The following is an 18,453-nucleotide window of genomic DNA, read 5'->3' as shown; positions in this document are numbered from 1 at the left end:
AGAGTTATTGAGGAGGACGGGTTGGAGAGTAACTTGTAAGTTTACAGGCAAGGGAAGATAATATTGAGTACAAGAACAAAATATTGTGGATGCTGGAAATCAGAAATAAAAACATAATGCTCAGTGGGTCAGGCAGCACCTGTGAAGGAAGTAAATGGGCAGTGTCCCCACACCCCAGCGTAAAAGTCGGTGTGATCCCACACTGCTTGCTTGGCTCACCCCACAGCCATTTAACTGCTACCGGGCTGTTAATTGGCTTGAGGTGACACTTCATTCCCCATTGGGGAGGAAGTCCAGCTTCTGAGAGTTGCTGGCCAATTACATATCCAGCAGTTCTCTGGTCCCAGAAGAGCCCCTGGGAGAGGTGGCCACTGATAGGACCAAGAGTCCCAGAGGGAAGCGAGCTGCGCTGGATCCAGGCTTGAAGATAGGGATATCACAGCAGCCAGACTTGGGGGAAATACCTTGCGGGTTGCTGGATCCTAGTTACCCATTTGTTGGTTCTTGTTCACACGCTTGTTTTAAGGGGTGGCTGATTTGTACTAATGATAAAGTTGAGTAGCAGAGACTTCATAGGCAGCAACTGTGTTTATTTACAAATGTACTCAGCAGCAAATAAACATGCGCTTACACTTCAAACTCTATCTCTAAACTCTGCTGCTACGAGCTGCTGATTACAGGTTACTAACTACAGAGGTAGCCCGCACTACTCTGCTATTGGATACTAAGATCATGTGATCTTCCATTATAACATTCTTCTCAAAGGTATATTACACATCACATTACCACAGGGGTGGTCTTCAAATTAGCACACGGGGTCCAAAAGAGACGCCCCCAACCCTCCTTGCCCTGGCAGGCTGGACACTTGGCATCAGCCTTCCCTGTTGTTCGTAAAATCCCAGTGGCGGCAGGAGGCAACCCTTAAGTGGTCATTAATTGACCACCTAAGGACGTCAATTGGCTAACAGGCAAGCAGGCCCCACCGCTAGTAAAAATTACAGGTGGGATGGCAAGTGGGTGGGGCAAGTTTGCATGGTGCCCGATTTTATGCCCCCCCTCAACCTGCCAACCTGCCTCCGAGGAGGGACCGTAAAATTCCAGGCAATGCTTCAGGTCAGTGATCCTTTTTCAGAACTCCATTATTCTGCTGAGTATTTCCAGCACTTTCTGTTTGTATCTAAGAGTAATTTGAAGTTGGACATCAAATCTCCTAAATTACAAAAAGTTAACACAATAAAAAAAAACAGAAAACGCTGGAAACACAGTAGTACATGTAGCATCTGTGGAGAGAACAGAAAAATTAATATTTTGGCTGTGGTCCCTTTATCTAACTTAAACGAACAATATTAACCTCAACCTCCAAGAAACTTCCTCCTGCAGAGAAGACAGCAAAAGAAAATATGGAAAGCACCAAAGAGGTAGTGAAAGTGACCACTGATAAGAAACGTAATCTGTAAAGAAATTTTGAACATGAGTTTTAACTTCTTTGCTGCGATTTTAATTCACCTTGCCAACAACAATGGGGTGTCCATACATTAAAATTACCCCTGAACACTTATCACTTGATTCCTGCTTCCTACCCCTTTCACCATTAACTTTTTTAGGTAGCTGAGGCACCACTGGAAGCTGGCAAGCACCTGATGACTATGTGCAAATTGGGGCCCTATGATGGTATTAACACAATAAATCGATAAGTCTGCCCAAAGCACAATTCTTTGAGTGAAACCTAGAGGAATTGGTTTTAGGGAGCCACTGGATGCAATACCTAAAGGAGCACTCACGTTCAGGCACTTGGACACTCATATAAGTGCAATTGTGCATTTGGGTTTTCCAGGGGATTATTGAGCTTGGTGGTTCCTTAATTCTGTTTTCTTTTGCTTCTTTCACCCTGAATAAGCATTTACAGCTGAGGGTGTCATTTTTGCTTCATTGGTTTGGATGGAGAAAGAGGAGGAGGAAGAAAATCAGCAATACAAGCAGTGGTAGCAGTTATCTCAACAACCAGGACTAGTAGCAGATGGGCTTGTTAGAGGACTACAAGTGAGAGGGGCTGTTCATAGAAGACCTTACCCAGCCCACAGTGTCTATTAGCCAAGAACCAGTTTCTTGAATACCTTTGAGGTACAGTACATGAGAAGATTGCACTTCACCGGGCAGGCTGCTACTGATCAATGCTGGAGCAGAGGGACATGCCTTGTCAATGAACATCACATGCACGCAGCATTGATAACGAGATAGATGGTTTGAAGGCAGAAATAGAGGTAAATGGGTATGATTTAATTGCCATTATGGAGACCTGGTTACAGGGTGACTGAGACTGGGAACTGATTATTCAATGATATTCATCATTTAGGAAAGATAGACAAAAAGGAAAATAGGTGGGGTAGTGCTGTTAAAAGGGACAAGATCAGTACATTAGTGAGAGAGGATTTCAGATCAAAAAATCAAGATATAGAATCAGTTTGGGTGAAGCTAAGAAACACCAAGGGGCAGCAAACATTGCTGGGAGTTGTTTATAGGCACTTGTTTGTAGTGATAACATTGGGGAATTGTTTGTAGTGATAACATTGGGCACAGTATAAATCAGGAAATTAGAGCTACATGTAACATGGCTAATACAATAGTAATGAGCAACTTCAATTTACATATAGCTTGGGTAAACCTAATTAGAACTAATGCTTTGAAGGATGAATTCCTGGAGTGTGTATGAGATGAGTCTCTGGAGCAGTACATTGAAGAGCCAACTAAGGATTGGGCCATTTTAGATTTAGTATTATGTAATAAGAAAGGACTAATTAAAAACATTGCTGTAAAGGAGCCTTTGGGAAATAGTGATCATAATATGATTGAATTTGACATTAAGTTTGAAACTGATATAGTTTAATTTAAAACTAGGGTCTTAAATATGAACAAAGGATACTATGAAGGTATGAGGGGCAAGTTGGCTATGGTGGTTTGGGAAAATACACTAAAAAAATTGATAGGCAATGGCTAGTATTTAAAGAAGTATTACATGGTCCACAACAAATAGACATTCCTTTAAGACACAAAAATCCAACAGGAAAGGTGAATCAATCATGGTTAAGAAAAGAAGTTAAAATATTGCATTAGATAAAAGGAAGTAGCTTATAAGATTTCCAGAAAAAGTGGTAGGCCTGAGGATTGGGAGAAATTTAGAATTCAGCAAAAGAGGACCAAAAAACTGATGAAGGGAAAGGAAAATATGAATGCAAGCTACCAAGAAACATAGGCTGTAAAAGCTTTTTTGATATGTGGAAAGGATAAGATTAGTAATGGCAAATGTGGCTTCATTACAGGCGGAGAGAAGAGAATTTATAATGGAGAATAGGGAAATGGCAAGAAGCTAAACAATTATTTTGTGCCTGTCTTCACAGAGGAAGATACAGAAAATCTCCCAGAAATATTAGGGAACCAGTGGCTTGTGAAAATGAGGAATCAAAATAAATTAGTATTAATGAAGAGGTAGCACTGGGAAAATTAATTTGATAGAAGGTTGATTAATCCCCTAGATCTGATGAGCTACATCCCAGAGTGTTGAAGGAAGTGGGTTTAGGGATAATGGATGCATTGGTGGTTATCTTTCAAAATTCTATGGATTCTGGAAAGGTTCCTGCAGATTGGAAAGGAGAAAATGTAACCCCGCTATTTAAGAAGGGAGGGACAGAGAAAATGGAGAACTGCAGACCTGTTAGTTTGACATTAGAACAAAGAACAAAGAAAAGTACAGCACAGGAACAGGCCCTTCGGCCCTCCAAGCCTGCGCGATCATATTGCCCGTCAACTAAAACATTTTGCACTTCTGGGGTCCGTATCCCTCTATTCCCATCCTATTCATGTATTTGTCTAGCTGCCTCTTAAACACCACTATCGTACCTGCTTCCACCACCTCCTCTGGCAGCAAATTCCAAACACTCACTACCCTCTGCGTAAAACACTTGCCCTGTACATCTCCTCTATAGCTTTCTCCTCTCACCTTAAATCTATGTCCCCTAGTAATTGACTCTTCCACCCTGGGAAAAAGCTTGGAAAAACTCAGCAGGTCTGGCAGCATCGGCGGAGAAGAACAATGTTGAAGTTTCGAGTCCTCATGGCCCTTCAACTAAGAAAAAATAGGAGAGGGGTGAAATATAAGCTGGTTTACCACCCCCCACCCCCCCCACCCCCTCACCCCGCCACCTTGAACCAGCTTATATTTCACCCCTCTCCTATTTTTACTTAGTTCTGTTGAAGGGTCATGAGGACTCAAAACGTCAACTTTGTTCTTCTCCACCGATGCTGCCAGACCTGCTGAGTTTTTCCAGATATTTCTGTTTTTATTTTGGATTTCCAGCATCCGCAGTTCTTTGTTTTTATTTTTGTTTTTATCTCTGGGAAAAAGCTTATTAGTATTAGGGAAAATGTTAGAATCTATTATAGAAGATGTGATAACTAGACACTTGGAAAATAACGTTATGATTGAGCAGAGTCAACATGGATTTATGAAAGGGAAATCAGGTTTGACAAACCTGTTGGAGTTTTTTGAGAATGTGACTTGTAGCAAAGATAAAGGAGAAGCAGTGGATGTGATGTATTTGGACTTTCAGAAGGCTTTTGATAAGGCCCCAGAGAGGAGGCTAGTAAACAAAATTAGAGCACAAGGGATTGGGGGTAATATACTGGTAATGATTTATAATTGGTTAACAGGCAGAAAACAGGGTAGGAGGAATAGATGGATCATTCTCAAGATGGCAGTCTGTTACTAGTGAGGTACCGCAAAGGTCAGTGCTGGGGCAACAGCTGTTCACAATCTATATGAATAATTTGGACGTGGGGACAAAATGTAATATTTCCAAATTTGCTGATGACACAAAAGCTAGATGGGAATGTGAGTTGTGAGGAGGGTGCAAGAAGACTTCAAGGAGACTTGGACAGGCTAGGTGAATAGACAAGTACGTAGCTGATGGAATACAATGTGAATAAGTGTGAAGTTATCCACTTCGATAGAAAAAACAGAAAAGTAGAGTAGTTCTTAATTGGTGAGAGGTTGGGAAGTGTTGACATCAAAGGGGCCTCGGTGCCCTTGTTCAACAGCCACAAAAAACTAGCACGCAGGTGCAGCAAGCAATTAAGAAGTCAAATGACATGTTGGCCTTCATCGCAAGGGGATTTAAGTACAGAAGTAAGGATGTTTTGCTGCATTTGTACAGTTTTAGTTGCCTTATCTATGGTAGGATATACTTGCCATAGTACAACAAAGGTTCACCAGACTAATCCCGGGGATGGCAGGGCTGTCTAATGAAGACAGATTGAGGAAACTGGGCTTGTATTCTCTAGAATTTCGGAGAATAAGAGGCAATCTCATTGAAACTTACAAAATTCTTACAGGAAGTAACAAGGTAGATGTAGTTAGAATGTTCCCCCAAGCTGGTGAGTCTAGAACCAGGGGACATGGTCTCAGAATAAGGGGCAGGCCATTTTAGACTTAGACCTTCATTCAAGAGGGTGATGAATCTTTGGAATTCTCCACCCCAGAGGGCTGTGGAAAGCTTAATCATTGAGCATGTTCAGGATAGAAAGCGAAAGATTTCTGGATGCTAATGACATCAAGGGATATGGAGAAAGGGCAGCAAAGTGGTGTTGAGGTAGATGATCAGCTATGATCTAATTGAATAGCAGAACAGGCTCTATAGGCTGAATAGCCTACTTCTGCTCCTATGTTCCTAAAATTACCATCATCCTTACCTTTTTGCCACAGGAGATAAAATGCTTGAGAAATGCAATGGTCATGTTGGAAAGCAAACAAATCCAATGACACCCAGCCATTTGTTGTGACCAACACAATAAGGTGTTGGTCACAACATGCTTTACAAATCATAACAAGAAATACAGCATTCTTCAAAGCACTGAAAGCACCATTCATAGGCATTGAATCTGATTTAGATAATGACATCTCAGGTGAACATGAGTTAAATGAGACACACCTGATGTCAGACGATAACCTACGCATGACAGAAAATGTCCACCATACCTAAGTTATTATGTTACAAAGTAGACTACTTTCAGTTGGTGAACAAAGCTTTCATCTCATTGTATATGACTCATTGCATATGTATTTTTATATTAATACAAAAGTTTGCATATATAATAGTGTTACTGGTGAAGTTGAATTTTCAAGTTATGCTTAAGTTTATCGTTTGCCCTTTGGGAAACAAACCATTAAAACATGCTATGCTCTCATTTACTAAGAAGCAGAGGGATGTAGCGTATTAAAAATTGCATTGTGCATTTTGTCCACTTAAGGTTACCATACGCATGTATCAGCTGAGGGAGTTAAGAAGGAGAATAAAGGAATCTGTGTTTTAACAGCATATGCACTTCTGATTCTGGATGCATCTTGCTGAATCTTACTGTTTCTTCCCAAGTATTTCACAACATTCCTCAGCAATCTCAGCATGTGTGAGCAACACTGGTACAATGGAGTCACAATGAATGGCACAAAACATACCAATGGGATTTTGAAGAGCTTGAGTTAAATGAGACCACACCTGATGTCAGATGATTACCTATGCATGAGAGAAAACAACCACCATACTTAAGTGATTATGTTACAATGTAGACCATTTTCATTTGGTGAACAACTCATTGAAGCTAAGATTTAGGTGCCTTGATTGCTCTGAGGTTTCCACACAATATGATGCAGACCTGCATTGTTACATTGGCAATGCCATGGGGATTGAAGTTGGAAGATGCACAGCAATAAGAGGCAGAATCTGACAAGGAAGGACTGGATGAAGGCAAGGGAGAACTAGAAAGAGGAGGGAAAATACAATGCATTAACGTTTAGAGGCACAAAAGTAGTTGGTAGTTTGTGGATTCAGTGACCTCCTCTTATCCTTACCCTGAAAAGTCAGAAAGTGCCCTTCAGCAGCAACAACCCTTGTTATCCCTTCACCACTCTCTTAATTCTGCATTAAAGAACATTGAAACCATTTAGCCAACCTCTATATCAATTTCATTCTTACAAACAGACTAAGCTGTTTTGAGAAGTAGCTATAGACTAAGTTGCAATTTAATATGTGTTTATTCCAAACACAAGTTTCAGGTACTTTTAATCCCCAAGGTTGCATATTTTCAATTTCAAATACAGCCTCAACCCACCCCACAGGGGAGGCGATAGTGTAGTTATATTGTTGCTGGACAAGTAATCCAGAGACCCAGGGTAATGATCTGGGGATCTGGGTTCAAATCCTGCTGCAGCAGATGGTAGAGTTAAAAGTCTGATGATGACCATGAAACCATTGATTGTTGTAAAAACCCGTCTGGTTCACTAATGTCATTTAGGGAAGGAAGTCTGCTGGCATTGCCTGGCCTGGCCTCCATGTGACTCCAGACCCATAGCAATGTGGTTGACTCTTAAATGGATTAGGGATGGGTCTAACCAGTGACACCCCCATCCCATGAATGAATAAAAAAAATTCTCATCTTAACAGGGTGGCAGGTGATCAACCAGGAGGCGGGTTCTGTTGAAGGGTCATGAGGACTCGAAACGTCAACTGTACTCTTCTCCGCCGATGCTGCCAGACCTGCTGAGTTTTTCCAGGTATTTTTTATTTTTTGTTTTGGGCCAACCACAAATCTTTTGAGGCTTCATGCCTCTGTTTTAATAGTTTTGTTATTTTTAACCCATATTAGCCAGGATTCTCATGACTCAGGAATCCCAGCAAATAAGAGAGGAGAAGGGCTGGTTCCATCAGGTAAGTGGATTTAAAGCCCTGCTCCCAAGAGGAGCAAGATCATTTCCTCCAGACACAACAATCTTACCTCTGTATACATCAAAGTGATTGTCCTACTCACAACACCCCAAATAAACACCAATCACCCGCCAACTCACCACGATAGCTAAGTAATCGCCAATCTCCCCCATCACTCCATGATCTTGGACAGGCTTGATGATAACTGGCACTCGATTGTTAAAGCTTCACTATTTAAAGGGACACTGTGTAGGTCAGAATGGAACTAACTATTCTGCAACTGTCAAGAGAAACACAGCTCTTTGAGTGATGGAGTCTCAATGAGGGAAGGCTCCATCACGTGTCTCTGAAACCACCTCTGGACATCATGTTGTGGGTTGTAGGTCCAGCAGGGGAGATTCTGTTCCCAATAGATGGGAGGCAGAAGCTTGCCTCAGAGACCAAGCAGGTGTGGCTGGAAGTGGCAAAGGAGATGAGCAGCAGGATCATGATGCCTCGCTCCTGGATACCCTGCTCCATGAGGTTCAGTAACCTGATCAGGAAAGCTAAGTGGCATTGCCACATTGAAGTGTAAAAGAAAGACATACATTTATCTAGCACCTTTCACGACATTTGAATATGCTTTATAGCCAGTGAATTACTTAGGGAGTGTAGTCACTATTGTAATCGTTAGGAAATATAGAGGCAGTTTAACAAAGTTATATTTGTATTTGTGGGTGTTAGGAATGAGTTTTAGCTTTAAAGTTTAAGTTTGATTTGTATTTCTGTATTTGTGTGTTGAGGTCAAGTTGAGTTTTAGCTTCACTTTAAAAGGTGCATTTCTAATGACAGTTTTATAACTCTAAGAGAAGTTAAGCAAACACAAGTCTAGAAAAAACTGTGCTATTGCCTAGCAACAGGAATCCAGAGGGGCAGGCCTCACCCACACACACACACACACACACACTCACACAGAAAAACTAAACAAACAGCAGTTTTGAGTTCAGTTGGGAGCAGCCGAGCAGAAACAGCCTAGAAAACTCAGATAGCCAGTTCCAAGCTAAAGCTAGTTGAGAGTAGCTGCCAGAGAGGGACTGTAAAAAAAGGGACAGATAACAAGTCCCAAGCTAAAGAAGAACATCCCCAAATCTAGGGGAGTTGAACAAGAGAAGGTCCCAAGAAGACCTTCTAGTCAAAGGAAGGACAGGAGCCTGGAAAAGGTCCTGTTAAGTGAAGTTAAGAGTGAGGAGCAGAGAAAGGCTTCAAGTTTCAATTTAAAGAGTCAAAATCTGCAAGAAGCAGATTCAAAATGATATAAATGCTGGTGAGAAGTCAGAAGGTCCAAAGAGACAACTGAAGGTCTGCAACTCTTTGCTATGGGCATGTGAAGCAGTGTTGTACTGTTGCCTGCTGAGTCAGTGAGAGAGTGTGTGTAGAAGAAAGCTCGAATGCATGTGGCAATCCAGGGGAGAGGAACATCGGAAGCAGAGTTTGAAACTCTGGAGGTGAACCCTTGCGGAAGGCATCTGAGAGAAAGCATCGGATTGGGAGGAGATTCCAAGGTGAGCTCTTGGAGAGTGGAGATTGGAAACCCTCGTATGAAAGACAGAGTGTAGTGAGGCTGGTTGGCTCACGGTGTGACAAGTGTCTGCGGGGAGTTGATGAGAGATCCATAGCAACTGGCTGAGGTGGCATCTGTCGTTTGGTTTCAGAGTATAGTGTGTCTGACCACAGGTGGCCTATTGGTCTACATGGACTGTGTACTTACTGTGGACATTAGAACCCAAGATAGCTTCTGTAACTTGTGTTATCCTTATAAATCTGTATATATCTTTAAAGGTATAGCTGTGGGTAAAGGAGTATTGTAATATAGCTCATCTTTTCTTATTTAATAAATGTTTTATTCTTTTGTTAAATGTTCATCAGCAGACTCCTGTGACCCTGTTCAGTAGCTACTCTCCACGTATCTAAACAAACAAATAAAAGTTAGGATCAGAACAGGCTTATTCAGTTGTAACATCAGCTAGAATTGTAACATAATGTAAGAATTATAGCAGCACAGTACCACAAAACAGCAACAGCAAGCTAACGTGTTCTTGTGATGTTGACTGAGGGAAAAATATTGACCAGGACACTGAGGATATTTCCCCTGCTCTTCTTTGAAATGGGATATTTTATGTCCACCAGAGAGAATGTCTGTTTAATGTCTCATCCAAATGATGCACCTCCAGCAATACAGCACTCCTCAGTACTGTACTGGAGTGTCAGCCTAGATTTTTGTGTTCAAATCCGACTCCAGGAACCCACAACCTTCTATCTCAGAGGTGAGAAGGATACCACTGAGCCACAACTGGCACACAAACAATATACAAGCCCTTTCATTATAACTTCCACTTCTTTCTCCTGAACAATGCTCCTCAGACCAGCATAAGCTTTCAGGTCCACCCATCCTTCTCTTTTGAGGTATCTTCTCACATCCTCACCTAAACAGTTACCACTGGTACTCACTTTCATATTATTGCCTTGTCACATCCATTGCTCACAATGACCCCCCACAAATGTTTACTTTTATCTGCTCAACAAATTCCATTTCTCGCACTTATAGTTCTCATCATTTTTCTCCTTGCAGGAAGAGAGAGTGAAGAAAAGCAGGGGGAGGTGGGATTTCCAGTCTTTGTGACCCTGCCTGCTGCAGAGGAGGCCACACTGGAGATAAGAGCCTCAGCATGCATGGTCATCAGCAATAGAGAGATGGAGGTCTCCCAGATACCTGGCAACATAATTAGATATCACACAGCCACATGGCAGACCAAACTTACTCATGTTGACTTGATATCAGGAGGCAATGAAAAATGATGAGATAACACAATAAGGACTGAGAACCTTCACATCTTGTTGGTTCTATTTCATGTCTTTCATCTCCCAAAGACCCTGCAAGTGTGACGCAAGAGGTGGTGCCAGAGTAGGATGATGTTCCTCAGAGAAGGTCATGAACTCTGAGGAAGCACTGTCACATGACTCATACACACATTCAACAAGCTCAGATACATACACCTTGCTGGAGCTTCCAAAACAGGTAGTTGGGCTGTCACATGGTAAGCCACACATCACAAGTGAGCAGGAGCAAGTGTTGGATACAAGGACAGCCGTGGACCTTCAAGCTCTGCTCTGCTGGACGAAAATGCTGAGGCTCAGGGATCATTGACAAAGAGGACTATCATGAAGCAGCAGCAGAAAATGTGTGAGGCTCTATCAGCCTTTCTAGATGCACTGCTCATTATTGGAGAGAGATTGGAGGAGTTCATCTCCACCATGAGTGCTATGATGGCTCAGGCCTTTACCTCAATAGAAGGAGTGGCCACCGGCATGAAGGATCAGTCATGACAGGGAATAACATGCATGCTGGTCCTGGCCAATGGTCTGCACAGTCATTCTGGCAGCTTAAGTATGATGGAGGAAAGCCTCACCTTGGCCATTCAGTCAATCGAAGTGCAGCAAGGTGCCTTTGAGCTCTTGACTAGCAGGAAAATGTGTGTGGCCCATGAGAGGGAAGATGGAGAGTAGGGACATGGATGTGGGGACTCTCCTCTATGTGATCCTGCTCCTCCTCCCTTGTCCCCACCTCCACCCCCACCCCTGACTAGTCAAAGACCCACATGCTGTCTCCTGCCTCCATGGCCGAGTCTGCCCCTGTACAGGTGCACGTAGGGCAATCTTTGGTCGGGTATACACAGGCTCCAGAATGCAGTGGATGTTAGCCATGAGCATCTGAGCAGTCAAAACAAGGGAACTATCTTTAGCCCTGCTGAAGCCAAAAGGGTGGAACCATGTAGGAGTAAAAAGAAAATAGAAATGATTTGGATGTTTAACACTGTGCTAAGTTGGCACATTTATTTCCAATGTTTATGCACCCATAAATTTTATTTCAAAGCTCCATTGCCCAGTTATCCCCATTGTTGCCTGTCACCTGGAGCCTTAAAGAAAAATGTAGGAAAGAATAGAAGATGAGCAATCGCTGTCAACAAAGATGATGGATTGTTGACTTGTGGGAATGATTTGGGTGAGTATGTTCATCATTGATGTGCCAGATAGCTGCATTGCCTCAGGTTAGCTGGAGCATGCCTGAATGAATCCATCCTGTGCATCCCCGGCAGCCAAATGAGTGGTTGCAGGTAGTCTAGCTAAATCAGGCTCTCCCTCCTCCTCTTGTTGCTCTTCCTTGACCTCTTCTGAAAATGCACAGTGGTCATCACCTTCCTCCTCCTCCAGCTCCAGTCCTCTCTGCTATGCTATGTTGCGCAAGATGCAGCAGATCATCATCTGGACACCCTTGCTAGAGCATACAAGACTGTCCACAGACATGATCAGGCACCTTAATTGCAACTTCAGTATCCCAATGGCTTGCTGGTGACTGCTCTTGTGCTTATGTGTCCCTTTCCTCAGCATTGGTAGTATGTCTCCTCACAGCCACGTCCTTAGAGGGTAACCTACATCTTCAAGAAGCCATCTGATGACTCTGCTTGGAGGTGCTAATAGGGAGACATCCAAAACAGACACTCAAAACAAGACCTGTGAGTAAAACCCTTTCACTTAGGCAAAGAAGCAGCTGTCATCTCTCAGTATTTAGAAGTTTTCCATCCTGTCAATTGCTTAGCCCTGTCAATCCCTCAACCTGTTCCACCTGTTGAGCTCCAGGTAACCTGGAAAACACATGTGCTGGTGGCTAAAGTCAGGATTCATATTTAGAAATGCACTCAATTGCCTCTTAGCATATCTTCATAGCAAATCAATCTGTCCCTTTGGGGTTTTTCACATGTTAATGAATGCGCTCGAGTTAAATGCAAAGTCAGCAGATTCCTGCAGGCTTCCTTCATTTACGCTTCATTTTGCAGTTGATCTTGTGGGCAGCCCTCCAATCAAATGTAAATGAGGCCCAAGTGTTAAGATAGCCCAGACCTCAAATTGATGACATTGGGTATACTTGGCACTCTGTCAACCTTGCCAGACACCTGCTGTGGGCTAAAATATCACCAGCCCCCGCCCCCCCGCCCCATAGTGTACATAAAGAGTTTTAATGGATACAGTTTGAAATGTAAGAATTCCATGGCATTCTATTTCTTAAGTTTTATAGATTTGATTAATTTTGTATTGAAACTAAAATCCATTTCTCATTCTCTTTCGAGATCTTCGAACAGAATTTTAAAAGTTGTTAGAATATTCCTCTATTAGGCTTATTACACATTCTTTCTTACTTGTTTCCATTTTTTATTGGATCTGCTAGCCTGTCACTCTCCATGACTTACAATTGGGCTGCTAGATACAAATTGGCAGCGAACAGTGACGCAGAGGGAGCCTGATGCTGTGAAACACACACCAGGAATTGTGTGGCAGCTGATGACAGCAGTCAGAATTGCTGAAGAGACAGCTGGGGAAAGGCAGAAAGACATCTGGAGTCAGGATTGACGCAAAGGCCAACAAGATAGATGAAATCTCTAAACCCTATTATAGTAAGACTGAAAGCACTAAGAGCTCAGTTATGTCCAGTGCAAGAAATGAGAAAGTCTTCTCCTAGGTTCTATTACCATCCCTGTATCAGATTTGTAATTTTTTTAATCAGAATATAACTAATGATTTTGCACTGCAAATTTTATGGAAAATCATGACTCTTTTTTTGCCTCCTTGCTGTTCTCCCCATGCTCTTTCAGAGATGTTTCACATGGGTAGGATGCACTCTGATATCTCAACCAAGTGGCCATATTACATCTGTGCCTCCAAGTGGTAAGTGTTGGCAGGTTATCACAGATGAGTCTAATATTGTTACCTGCAAGCACCACAACATACATACTTTCTAGCAGAAGCTGCTGGAAAGCTATCATGAATAGGAAATCTGGCAGATTTCCTTCTTCGCTAACATTGGGCAAAGACTAGCTGTAATGCCATTACTGCTATATCCAGTCAGATCAGCTAAGGCAGTATACACCCAATCAAACCTGAGGTCACCTGGTTTGTATATTGTTACGACCAGCCCCCGGGTGAGGTTCCCCCAATTTGTTATGATCCCGGATGAGATACCTCAAATTGTTATGCTCCCGGGTGAGGAGGGGTGAACCGCTCCCCTTCCTTATTCAAACCCCTCAGTTGGTCGCAACAAGATTAATTTAAAAAGGATCTCTGCCTTCATGGATACCTTTCCCCAGTCCAAATGTTTTTATGTTTTAAAAGGAGCCAATTTAGCTAGGCTTTCTTGAGTAAAAGAAAGAGTGAGTTTATTAGTTGCTAAAATGCGAGAAAATAAAAATAAAGATGCAACACACATACACATGGATTAGAAATGAGAAGTGAGTCCAGAAATAAAAGATATACAAATCAGTCTTTGGCTGGTCCGTGAGGACTAGATGGTGAAACATTGTAGCTGTTAAATTGGGTGATTCTGGTAGAGCTGACTTTGGGCAGTTGAGCAGTGGGTTTGGAGATTCTTGGTTCTTTAGGTTAGCTGAAAAGGCTTGTTATGTTTCCTTTTCGACTGTGGCTTTGCTGACTTGTGACTTGCTTCCAGCAATCAGGAAGAGAGAGCTTTTTTAACTGCAAATGCAGGGATACTTAGTTAATGTTCTTCAGCTGTGACCTTCACAGCACACCCTCGCACACCAGGCCTGGAACAGCAAAACTAGCATGCAGAGACCCTGGTTGCAGTTTGCTTTTGAGGTCTTTTCTAGTGTATTCCTCGAAGGGTAAAAACAAATGTCTTTCGCCTGGATCTGCTTTCTTTTCAACTCACATCATGTACATAGTCTGGGATATAACTCACAGGAGGTGGTTTCTGCTGGTATGGTACTCAGCCTTCATTATCTCCGCAACCACAGGAGATTACAGTTCAGTTTTTGCATTGCATCTTTTCCATTGAAGTGTCTCTGTCTGAAGTAGGCCTTGACACCTTTTTTGAGCATGACATTCCTTTCTCTGGACTAATTGGTTAAGTGTATTCCACGTAGTAATTTTCCAGCAAATGGTTACTTTACAGTCTCAGCCAGCTTTTGCTTGTGTGTCCTTTTTAAAAAACACACATCTTACTTAAACAGTTCAATATGTCCATAAGTAATTCAGGGCTATGATCCGTTGTCATGACAATATGGCTCAGCTACATGCTTCCTGTGCCAATTCAATTATATGGTGTGATCTGTATATCTTATTTAGATTTTCAAATTAGTGTTCTTACCAAGTAACAATTGCCTTCAAAACATGAAGATGCAACTGAAAACATTGTGGGGGTATGTGTTGAGGTGGAGGGGTTGGGGTGTGGAATGCTTTAAGGGCCACTTTTGTGTGTAGAAATTGTGCCAAAAGCATTCTGGCCAATATTATTCCAGTTTAGGGCTTACATGGCACTGGCACCACTGGTGCTACAGATCCCAATTTCATGGACTATCTGTTTTAATTCTGCATTGATTGACTTACAGATCCATATTTCTCATGCATGAAGATAGCTTTTGAAGTTATTAAAGCACATTTAGCATGACTTCTGTTCCTGTCCTCTAGCTCCATGGCCAGGATTTTACAGCCCCTCCTGTCCGACCGGATATTACGGTCCTGCCGAACTGAATGGAGATTTAAATGGCTCGTGGTATCCGCCGGGGGAGAGACACGCTACGGCGGGGCTGTAAAATCATGGCCTATGTTTAATTTCACTTACAACCAAGTTAATTTCATACTGAAGGAAAAATAATTCAAAAACTGAGTCCATCTTTTGTGACTTAATTTGTATTATTATGTTGTTTGCAACCTCATGTTGCACCATTGGGTAACATACATCTGACTAAAAGGTTAATTTTTTGAGGAGCTAACATGAGGGTACTGCATTCGATGCAGCCTGTATGAACTGAAATGGTATTGATTGTAGAAGTTATGATTAAGATGTTTGCAGGGAATGCAAAATGGGCTGCGTGGTTGGCAATTTTTTAAAAAAGCTGTCAACTGCAGGAAGATATCAATGGAAAGGTCAGGTGGGCAAAACAATGGCAAATCGAGTTCATTTCAGAAAAATGTGAGATGATTTTGTTTTATTCATTCATGGAATGTGGGCTTCGCTTGCTGGGCCAGCATTTATTACCCATCCCTAGTTGCCCTTGAGGAGGTGGTGGTGAGCTGCCTTCTTGAATTGTTGCACTCCATGTGGTGTAGGTACACCCACAGTGCTGTTAGGGAGGGAGTTCCAGGATTTTGACCCAGTGAAGGAACGACGATATATTTCCAAGTGAGGATAGTGAGTGACTTGGAGGGGAACTTCTAGGTGATGGTGTTCCCATCTATTTGCTGCCCTTGTCCTTTTGGGTGGTTGTGGTCGTGGGTTTGGAAGGTGCTGTCTAAGGAACCTTGGTGAATTCCTGCAGTAGCATACTGCTGCTACTGTGCATCAGTGGTGGAGGGAATGAGTGTTTGTGGATGTGGTGTCAATAAAGCAGGCTGCTTTGACCTGGATGGTGTCAAGCTCCTTGAGTGTTGTGGGAGCTGCACTCATCTAGGCAAGTGGGCAGTATTCCATCACACTCCTGACTTGTGCCTTGTAGATGGTAGATAGACTTTGGGGAGTCAGGAGGTGAATTACTCATTGCAGGATTCCTGGCCTCTGGCCTGCTATTTTAGCCATAGTATTTATATGGCTAGTCCAGTTCAGTTTCTGGTCAATGGTAACACCTAGGATGTTGATAGTAGGGGAGTCAGCGATGGCCCATTGAACGTCAAGGGGTGATGATTAGATTCTCTCTCTTTGGATGTGGTCATTCCCTGGCACTTGTGTGGTACGAATGTTACTTGCCACTTGTCAGCCCAAGCCTGGATATCGCCCAGGTCTTGTGGCATTTGGATATGGACGGCTCCAGTATCTGAGGAGTTGCGAATGTTGCTCAACATTGTGCAATCATCAGCGAATATCCCCACTTCTGACCTTATGATGGAAGGAAGGCCATTTATGAAGCAACTGAAGATGGTTGGGCTGAGGATACTCAGTCAAATGTGGCCTTGATGTCAAGGGCAGTCACTCTCACCTCACCTCGGGAGCTCAACTCTTTTGTCCATGTGTGAACAAAGGCTGTAATGAGGCCAGGAGCTGAGTGGCCCTGACATCACCCAAACTGGGCATTAGTGAGCAGGCTATTGCTAAACAAGTGCCACTTGATTGCACTGTTGATGACCCCTTCCATTACTTTACTGAGGAGCGAGAGTAGACTGGTGGGGTGGTAATTGGCCAAGTTGGATTTGTCCTTTTTTTGTGTGCAGGACATACCTGTATTTTCCACATAGCCGCATAGATGCCAGTGTTGTAGCCATATTGGAACAGCTTGGCTAGGGGCACGGCAAGTTCTGGAGCATAAGTCTTCAGTGCTATTGCCAGAATGTTGTCAGGGCCCATAGCCTTTGTAGTATCCAGTGCCTTCAGCCATTTCTCGATATCACATGGAGTAAATTGAATTGGCTGAAGATGCATCGTTGATGCTGGGGACCTCCAGAGGAGGCTGAGATGAATCATTCACTCGGAACTTCTGGCTGAAGATTGCAGCAAATGCTTCAGCCTTATATTTTGCACTGATGTGCTGGGCTCCTCCATCATTGAGGATGGGGATATTTGTGGAACCTCCTCCTCCAGTGAGTTGTTTAATTGTCCACCACCATTCACGACTGGATGTGACAGTACTGCAGAGCTTAGATCTGATCCGTTGATTGTGGGACTGATTAGCTCTGTCTATCACTTGCTGCTTATGCTGTTTGGCACACAAGTAAGCCCTGTGCTATAGCTTCACCAGATTGACACCTCAGTTTTAGATTTGCTTGGTTCTGCTCCTGGCATACCCTCCTGCACTCTTCATTGAACCTGGGTTGATCCCCTGGCTTGATGGTAATGGTAGAGTGGGTGTTAAGCTGGGCCATGAGGTTACAGATTGTGTTAGAATACGATTCTGCTGCTGCTGATGGCCCATAGTGCCACATGGATGCTTGATCAGTTCAAAATCTATCTCACTTAGCATGGTGGCAGTGCCACACAACACGATGGAGGGTATCCTCAATGTGAAGATGGGACCTCGTCTCCACAACAACTGTGCGGCGGTCACTTCTACCGACACTGTCATGGACAGATGCATCTGCTGCATGTAGGTTGGTGAGGCTGAGATCAAGTATGTTTTTCCCTCTTGTTGGTTCCCTCACCACCTGCCGCAAACCTAGTCTAGCAGCCATGTCCTTTAGGGCTCAGCCAGTAGTGATGCTACCAAACCACTCTTGGTGATGGACATTGACGTCCCCCACCCAGAGTACATTCTGCACCCTTGCCACCCTCAGTGCTTCCTCCAAGTATTGTTCAACATGGAGGAGCACTGATTCATCAGCTGAGGGAGGGCAGTATATGGTAATCAGGAGGAGGTTTCCTTGCCCTTTGTTGACCTGCTGCCATGAGACTTCATGGGGTCTGGAGTCAATGTTGAGGACTCCCAGGGCAATTCCCTCCCAACTGTGTACCGCTGTGCCACCACCTCTGCTGGGTCTGTCCTGCTGGTGGGACAGGACTTACCCAGGGATGGTGATGGTGGTGTCTGGGACATTATCTTTAAGACATGATTCTGTGAGGTTGACTATGTCAAGCTGTGTGAGACAGTTCTCCCAATTACTAGCCCCCAGATGTTAATAAGGAGGACTTTGCAGGGTCGACAGGGCTGAGTTTGCCATTGTCATTTCT

Source organism: Cetorhinus maximus, chromosome 10, assembly GCF_964194155.1.
Source record: "Cetorhinus maximus chromosome 10, sCetMax3.hap1.1, whole genome shotgun sequence".
Classification (NCBI taxonomy): Eukaryota; Metazoa; Chordata; class Chondrichthyes; order Lamniformes; family Cetorhinidae; genus Cetorhinus; species Cetorhinus maximus.
Note: the sequence above shows the minus strand (reverse complement) of the source record.